Here is a 7,846-nt window from a genome sequence, read left to right as displayed (position 1 = left end):
CCCTCTGCCAGTCCTCCTGGGTATATGGCGCCTTTAAGATTTTTGTTTTTGGCCTAGCCCAGGGATGCTCAAACTGCGGCCCTCCAGCTGTTGTAAAACTACAACTCCCACCATGCCCTGCTGTAGGCTGTCCAGGCATGCTGGGAGTTGTAGTTTTGCAACAGATGGCGGGCCGCAGGTTGGGCATTCCTGGCCTAGCCTATCAGATTGGCAGGGCTCCAACACCCCGCTGTTCTACATTAGCTCCAGCGACGGATGTTGGCGCCGGTACCACTCTGTTCCATCCATTGTGTAGTGGATGGAGATGGATACTGCAGCTTTGCTCCCACTGAAGCGAATGAGCTCCATCCCAAGGGAGGGGGGGGGGGGGTCAGACCACCTCCGATCTGATATTGATGGCTCATCCAGAGGATAACTTGTATACTGCACTCATCGCCATGTGAAAGGGGGTTGTCCAGGCTCCTGATATTGATGACCTAGCCTCAGACTAGGTCATCAATATCAGATCGGGCCCCCCACGATCAGCTGCTCGAAGGGGTGCGCTGTTTCTCTCGTAGCGGCGGTGCTGTGTAATTTCAGCTTCCCTTACGTCCTACCAGCAGCACAGATGGGGTTAACTGCCGCTGTGGACTGGTAGGACCGGCGGAATTTCTCGTTCATTCCATTGGGGGACACAGACCATGGGTATAGCTTAGAGATATTACTAGGAGGGACACTATGCAAAAAAAGAAGCTCCTCCTCCTTGGGCTATACCCCCAGGCACCTCCAGGAGAACTTCAGTCTTTGCTTAGTGTCCGTTCAAGGAGGTTGACATTTATTCTTCTCCTGTTTGTTATTTTTTTCTGGTTTCAGATGGGGACGCAGGTCAGCATTGCGCTTTCCTGGCCCCTGTGGAGGGTCTGCCACGGTCTTCTGAAGGTTCCTGGCTACCTCCCATTCCCCCACAGAAGAAAAGTGGATCCAGACTCGACATGTTAGCTCTGGCATCCCACCAGCTGCTGGGACACCTGCTGCCTACCCTCCACCAGAGCACTGCTCTCCTTGATTGGAGTCAGACGTCTGAAGAGGTGAATCCCTGCTGGTCTGGACATCGAGGGAGCATGCTGTGCAGATAAGTATTGCCTGCTTCAATCTCCCTCCTTTCCCCCCCTCCCCCCACCCCTTCATGTCGTCTGTCTGGCGCTCTGTGACCTGAGGTGAGCTAGAGAAGGACCGGCTGGGGGCATTTTTTCCCGTTGGGAGGGGGCCTTTCTGGGGAGGGCTGGTGATTCCACTGATACCTGCCTGCAGCTCAGACTATGGCCGCATCGGCGGCAATCTTGGCACTGAAGGAGTGTATTTTATCTTATGGCCGCTGCGCTCTCTGCAGCTCCCGCCGGCCTGCTCCTCCCGATATTAACCCCCGCTGCGCCGTATCTGGCGAAGGGGTGTATTTGAAATGCGCGCGCGCGCGCTTATTTCGCGCCGCAATGACGCGTCCAAGGGGGCGGAGCCTCGGCGTCCAGCTCTGTCTCTCTCTACGCCGGAGACTCTGCTGGATTGCGGCCGTGCAGCTCCTCAGTTCTCGGTGACCGGAGACTTCTGCTGTTGCCTGGGTGGTAGGAATTGCAGCAACCTGGTAGGAAATCTTTTTTTTGGAATACCATCATGCCTAAACCTGGGGCCCCTAAGCCTTCCAAGGCTTCCTCTCAGGCTCCACTGGAGTCATGTAAAATATGCCTTAGGCCTTTTTCTGTCACTGGTTCCTGTGACTCATGCCCTGCTCCCGGACAGGATCAGCCTCCTTCTCTTGCTCAGCCCGGTCCTCCCTCTGCCCCTGCGGATCCAGCGGTACCCGCCTGGGCCTCCGCCATGTCTAATGCGGCAGCTGATCTGGCCTTAGTTGCCAAGGCAGCCATGTCCTTCATGGAGCGCATGGCGGCTACTACTCCAGTGGCATCCACCACTCCATCCCCTCTCAGTGACTCTCACAGAGGGCGTCTGACTTCTAAAAGGCAGCGTGAGCGGCAGCATTCCTCCTCGGATGACTCCGCTTCTCCCCCTCGCCTTGAGGCATGCCCGGTTGACTCTCCCCCTCGCAGGGAGCGCAAATCCGATGGGGAATTGTCCGGATCGGACGAAGTCACGGAGCGGGAACCCCTGCCTAAGCTTTCCACCATGGTAACCGAGTTGGTGGCAGCTGTCCGTGACACTTTTAATATACAAGGGGATTCTCCTCCCTCCACTAGTCGGGAGTTCTCCCTTTTTCCACCCAAGAAACAGGAGTCCGCCGTGTTCCCTATTCACGAGGAATTCACTGCGGTCCTATCAAAAGCTTGGGATCGACCTAATCAAAAATTTTCGGCCACCAAGCGTATGGATACGCTTTATCCTTTTCCAGCTGACACAGTGGAAAAGTGGACTTCTTCCCCTAAGGTAGATCCTCCGGTGGCCAGGTTAGCCAAGAACACGGCCCTTCCCGTCCTAGACGGTTCCTCTCTGCAGGATGCGGTGGACAGACGTTTGGATTCACTTTCCAAGTCCATCTTCTCGCTGGCGGGCGCTTCCCTGCGACCGGCCTTTGCGTCGGCTTGGGTCGCCAGAGCCCTTACAACGTGGTTGCAGCGCCACCACCAGGATCTGTCAGAGCAGGACGCCTCTGCAGATACTCTGGATTTTATCATCCAGATGTCTCAAGCGTCTAAATATCTCTGTGAGGCTTCAATGGACATCGGCTCCCTCTTTGCCCGTATTTCGGCCCTCTCTGTCATTCAGCGCAGGGAGGTCTGGCTGAAGGTGTGGGATGCTGATGCCTCATCCAAGCGATCCTTCGCTAACCTTCCCTTTGAAGGGTCCAGGCTCTTTGGGGCTCAACTAGATGAATTCATTTCTGCCGCAACAGGGGGCAAGAGCACTCATCTACCCCAGCCCAGGACCAAGCGTCCCTTTCGGTCTCGGCCTTCAGGTTTCCGGGGCCAGTCCTTTCGTCGCTTCTCCACTGCCAGGACGCCGTCGTCCTCATCGGCAGGGGGGTCCCAGGACTCCCGCAAGAAGCCTTTCTTCAAGCCCCAGCCTTCTTGGCGGCCTCGGGCGCAGTCAGCCCGTCCTCCTGCTCCCAAGCAACCCTCCGCATGAAGGGGTGCCCCCACCCCTCGTGGTGGGGGGCCGTCTGCTCTCCTTTCAACAGGTCTGGAGGGCTCACGTTCAGGACGCCTGGGCTCTGGAAGTGGTGACGTCCGGCTACAAGTTGGAGTTCGCGTCCAGCCCGCCGGAACGTTTTTTCCCTTCTCGCGTTCCGGGGGATCCAGCCAGGGCCTCGGACCTCTTTTTTGCGGTCTCCTCTCTTCTGGACCGTGGTGTCATTTCCCCCGTTCCCCCAGAAGAGCAAGGGACAGGTTTTTACTCAAACCTGTTCGTTGTTCCAAAGAAAGAGGGGTCAGTGCGTCCAATCTTGGATCTAAAACTTCTCAACAAGTTTCTACGGGTGCGGAAGTTTCGCATGGAGTCCCTTCGCTCCGTTATTGCTTCTCTGCTTCCAGGAGAATTTCTCGCGTCTGTGGACATTCAAGACGCCTACTTGCACGTCCCTATTGCAGAGTCCCACCATCGCTTTCTGCGCTTTGCCATAGGGGGGCGTCATTACCAGTTCGTCGCCCTACCTTTTGGGTTGGCAACCGCCCCTCGAGTTTTTACGAAGATTCTGGCGCCTCTCATGGCGCTTCTTCGCACCAGGGGCATCTCTTTGTTACCATACCTAGACGACATCTTGATAAAAGCTCCGTCTCTTCCACAGGCCGAGGACAGCATCCGAATCACGGTTCAATCCCTGGAACGGTTCGGATGGCTGATCAATCTCCCCAAGTCCTCTCTGCACCCCTCCCAGAGACTCTCGTTCCTGGGGATGATCTTGGACACCTCGATTTCTCGGGTGTTTCTTCCAGATTCCAAGGCTTCCCAGATTCGTCTGGCAATGGTGCTCCTTCTACGCTCTCCACGTCCCACCATTCGGGAGTGCATGCGGGTGCTGGGCCTTATGGTCTCCTCTTTCGAGGCGATTCCGTACGCCCAATTTCACACTCGTCCGCTACAACAGATGATCCTTGCCCTCTGGAACAAGAACCCTCGGGGTCTAGACACTCCTGTTCGTCTGTCCCGGCAAGTTCGAGCGTCTCTCCCTTGGTGGCAGTCTCCCCTGAACCTATCGTCAGGAAAGTCCTTCCTTCCGTTCTCCTGGACGATAGTCACCACCGACGCCAGCCTCATCGGTTGGGGAGGTGTTCTCCGGAACCTCACAGTTCAGGGTGTCTGGTCGACGGAGGAATCCCGTCTCCCGATAAACGTTTTGGAATTGAGGGCGATTTTCCACTCCCTCTCCCATTGGACTCCTCTCCTGGCGACTCGCCCGGTGCGGGTTCAGTCGGACAATGCCACGGCTGTGGCTTATGTCAACCATCAGGGCGGGACTCGCAGTCGGGCAGTAATGCGGGAAGTAGCGAGGATCCTCTTATGGGCGGAGTCTCATGTTCCAGTGTTGTCGGCAGTGTACATCCCGGGAGTCGACAATTGGACGGCGGATTTTCTGAGTCGCACCAAGGTGGATCCGGGAGAGTGGTCTCTCCATCCGGAGGTGTTCGAGGACATCTGCCACCGATGGGGCCGTCCGGACGTAGATTTGATGGCTTCCCGGCTCAACCACAAGGTGCCGGTGTATCTTGCCCGCGCTCGAGACCCACGGGCGGACGGGGTGGACGCGCTGGTATTTCCATGGCAGCGGTTCAGCCTCCTTTACGTCTTCCCTCCGATTCCTCTGTTGCCGAAGGTGCTGCGCAAGATCGAGGCGGAGGGGATACCAACCATTCTCGTCGCTCCGGATTGGCCTCGTCGCGCCTGGTTCTCCAGCGTCGCTCGTATGTTGGCGGACGTCCCGTGGCCTCTGCCCGACAGAGAGGATCTCTTGTCTCAGGGGCCGCTCTTCCACCAGAATTCACGGCAGCTGCGTTTAACGGCGTGGCTGTTGAGACCGCTATCCTGAGGAAGAGAGGCTTCTCTGATGCGGTGGTAAGAACCATGATCAGGGCTCGAAAGCCGGCTTCTTCACGAATCTATTATCGCACCTGGAAGGCCTTCCTGGTGTTTTGTGAGAAATCGGGCTACTCGCCCCTACGTTTCTCTGTCCCAGTGGTGCTGTCTTTTCTCCAGTCCGGCCTCGACATGGGTCTGTCACTCAGTTCTTTAAAGGGTCAGGTTTCTGCTTTGGCTATCTTTTTTCAGAGGTCCATTGCCTTTTTGAGACCTGTAAAAACCTTCCTGCAGGGGGTGGCGCATTCGGTTCCTCCGTATGTGCCTCCCTTGCCCCCCTGGGATCTCAACTTGGTTCTGCGCGCCCTTCAGGCGGCGCCTTTTGAACCTCTGAGGGAGATCTCTCTGGTTTTACTCACCTGGAAGGTAGTTTTTCTGGTGGCCATAACCTCCATCAGGCGAGTTTCGGAGCTGGCCGCACTTTCCTGCCGGGAACCTTTTCTGGTCTTTCACCAGGATAAGGTGGTGCTCAGACCGGTGCCTTCTTTTTTGCCCAAGGTGGTTTCTCCCTTCCACCTTAACGAGGATCTTGTCCTGCCCTCTTTTTGTCCTTCTCCGGTGAACCCCAAGGAATGCGCTCTCCACTCCCTGGACGTCGTCAGGGCCCTGAAGGTGTACCTGGGGGCTACCGCTTCCTTCCGGCGTTCAGACTCTCTCTTTGTGATTCCTGAAGGGTCCCGTAAGGGCCTGGCGGCTTCCAAGGTCACCGTGGCGCGGTGGATCCGTTCCGCTATTGCTGCAGCATATCGCGCTCGCGGCCACGTTCCGCCGTCGCGGATTACCGCTCACTCCACAAGGGCAGTGGGTGCTTCCTGGGCTAGACGCAATCGCGCATCCGTTTCCCAGTTGTGTAAGGCGGCCACTTGGTCGTCCTTACATACTTTCACAAAGTTTTATCAGTTACACTCTCTGGCCTCGGCTGACGCTGCTCTTGGGCGCAGGGTATTGCAGGCTGTGGTTCCGGTTTTGACTACTGGACGTTTATTCCTGGCGGTGTTGGATTTGTTCTTTTTTCCCACCCCATGGACTGCTTTGGGACGTCCCATGGTCTGTGTCCCCCAATGGAATGAACGAGAAAAGGAGATTTTTGTGAAACTCACCTGTAAAATCTTTTTCTCGTAATTTCCATTGGGGGACACAGCTCCCGCCCCCTTTTTTGGTTTACGCCTTAGGGTGTGCTGTGTGATGGTTTCCATAATGTTTTGTTTCCGTTCTCCTTCTCCTACTGCTTTTGCAACGACTGAAGTTCTCCTGGAGGTGCCTGGGGGTATAGCCCGAGGAGGAGGAGCTTCTTTTTTTGCATAGTGTCCCTCCTAGTAATATCTCTAAGCTATACCCATGGTCTGTGTCCCCCAATGGAAATTACGAGAAAAAGATTTTACAGGTGAGTTTCACAAAAATCTCCTTTTTAATGAGCCCAAGAACCAATAAACGATCTTCAGCTCCCTGAAAGGGAGGAGATCACCCCCCAGCCCACCGTGTTTTTTTTTTCTGTCCTCTGGACAGGTGGACTGGCATGTCGCTCCCCCTCAGGGAGCTGAAGAGTGCTAGGGGCTCTTTTTTCCTTGATCTAAAAAGTTTGACCCTTCTTGGCCTCTCAGTGCCTTTATCATAGGCCTGATCGCGGCGATTTTTGTCTCTGGGGTACCGTCGGGGAGAGGGGTGTCCCCTCCCCTCTTCCTCCAACTCAGCTGCGGTATCCCGTCCTTTCATTGCCGCATGTGTGCGGCGCTATGGGCGCCACCATCTTCCGGAAGTGACGCGCACTAGGTGCGCTACGTCACTTCCGGTTTTTCGTAGCGACGCAGTGAGGGTTTAAACCTCACCATTTCTATTAGAACTGTCTCCCCATAAACATCCTGGGATCCAGGATTAGTTGGGGAAGACATTTAGGGCAAGCTGAGCCAGTATAGGCTCTGTTATATCTCTGGGCTAGTTACGATTGAGGCCCCGCCCAGGGGGCAGGGCTTCCTCCTCTTAAGCGCCCAGAGCCTGTCAGTCAGTGCTCTGGTTGCGTCGCTTTCACAAGCTAGCTCCAGAGTTCCCTGTGCCTTGAGATATTTTGTATTGCTTGGCTTGGGTTGATGGTTTCCTCTTTTACAGCTCTGATTTCTTCTAGTGCTGGTGGGCCCCCATAAGGTCTTGTTTCTCCACCTCCAGGTGTTTGTAGGTGTTATGACCTGTTTATTCTTTCTAATTACAGAATTATGGCTTCCCCTAAAGATCCGGATCAGCGGAAGGCTGGGGCCAAGAGGAAGCATTTGGCGTGTTACGAGTGTAACACACCCTTAGACGACAGCTGTCCTTACTCCAGATGTGAGAGTTGTCGCACGGCATCCACGGAACCCACGATGCAGGAAATGTTTCAGTGGACGAAGACATACGTGGATGATTCCATTAAGGGAGTGGTGCGGCTGCTTAATGAGAGGCTACCAGGACCCTCTCAGACTCCCATGGATGTGGTCGCACCGGTCGAAAGACCTACCCCCTGTTCTGTAGGATCTTCTTCTGAGGAAGAAGAATTTACTTCTTGCTTTTTCCCTCCAGAAAAGACGCAGAAGTTACTCAAGTCCATCAGGTCGGGGGACCAGGATGTTGACATGGGGGAGTCCTCCGATCCGGCCGGCCGGACGGACACAGCGTGTCTTTAGAGCGGATGAGACCCTTCTCTCTGTGATGCGCACAGAGTGAAGAAAGCCTGAGAAAGGTCCAGTTCTCACCAGAAAATTCAAACTGATGTACCCGATGGCTAAACCCTTGGTGGAATCGTGGGGTTCCGTTCCCAAGA

This window comes from Bufo bufo, chromosome 3 (assembly GCF_905171765.1).
Source record: "Bufo bufo chromosome 3, aBufBuf1.1, whole genome shotgun sequence".
NCBI lineage: Eukaryota > Metazoa > Chordata > Amphibia > Anura > Bufonidae > Bufo > Bufo bufo.
Note: the sequence above shows the minus strand (reverse complement) of the source record.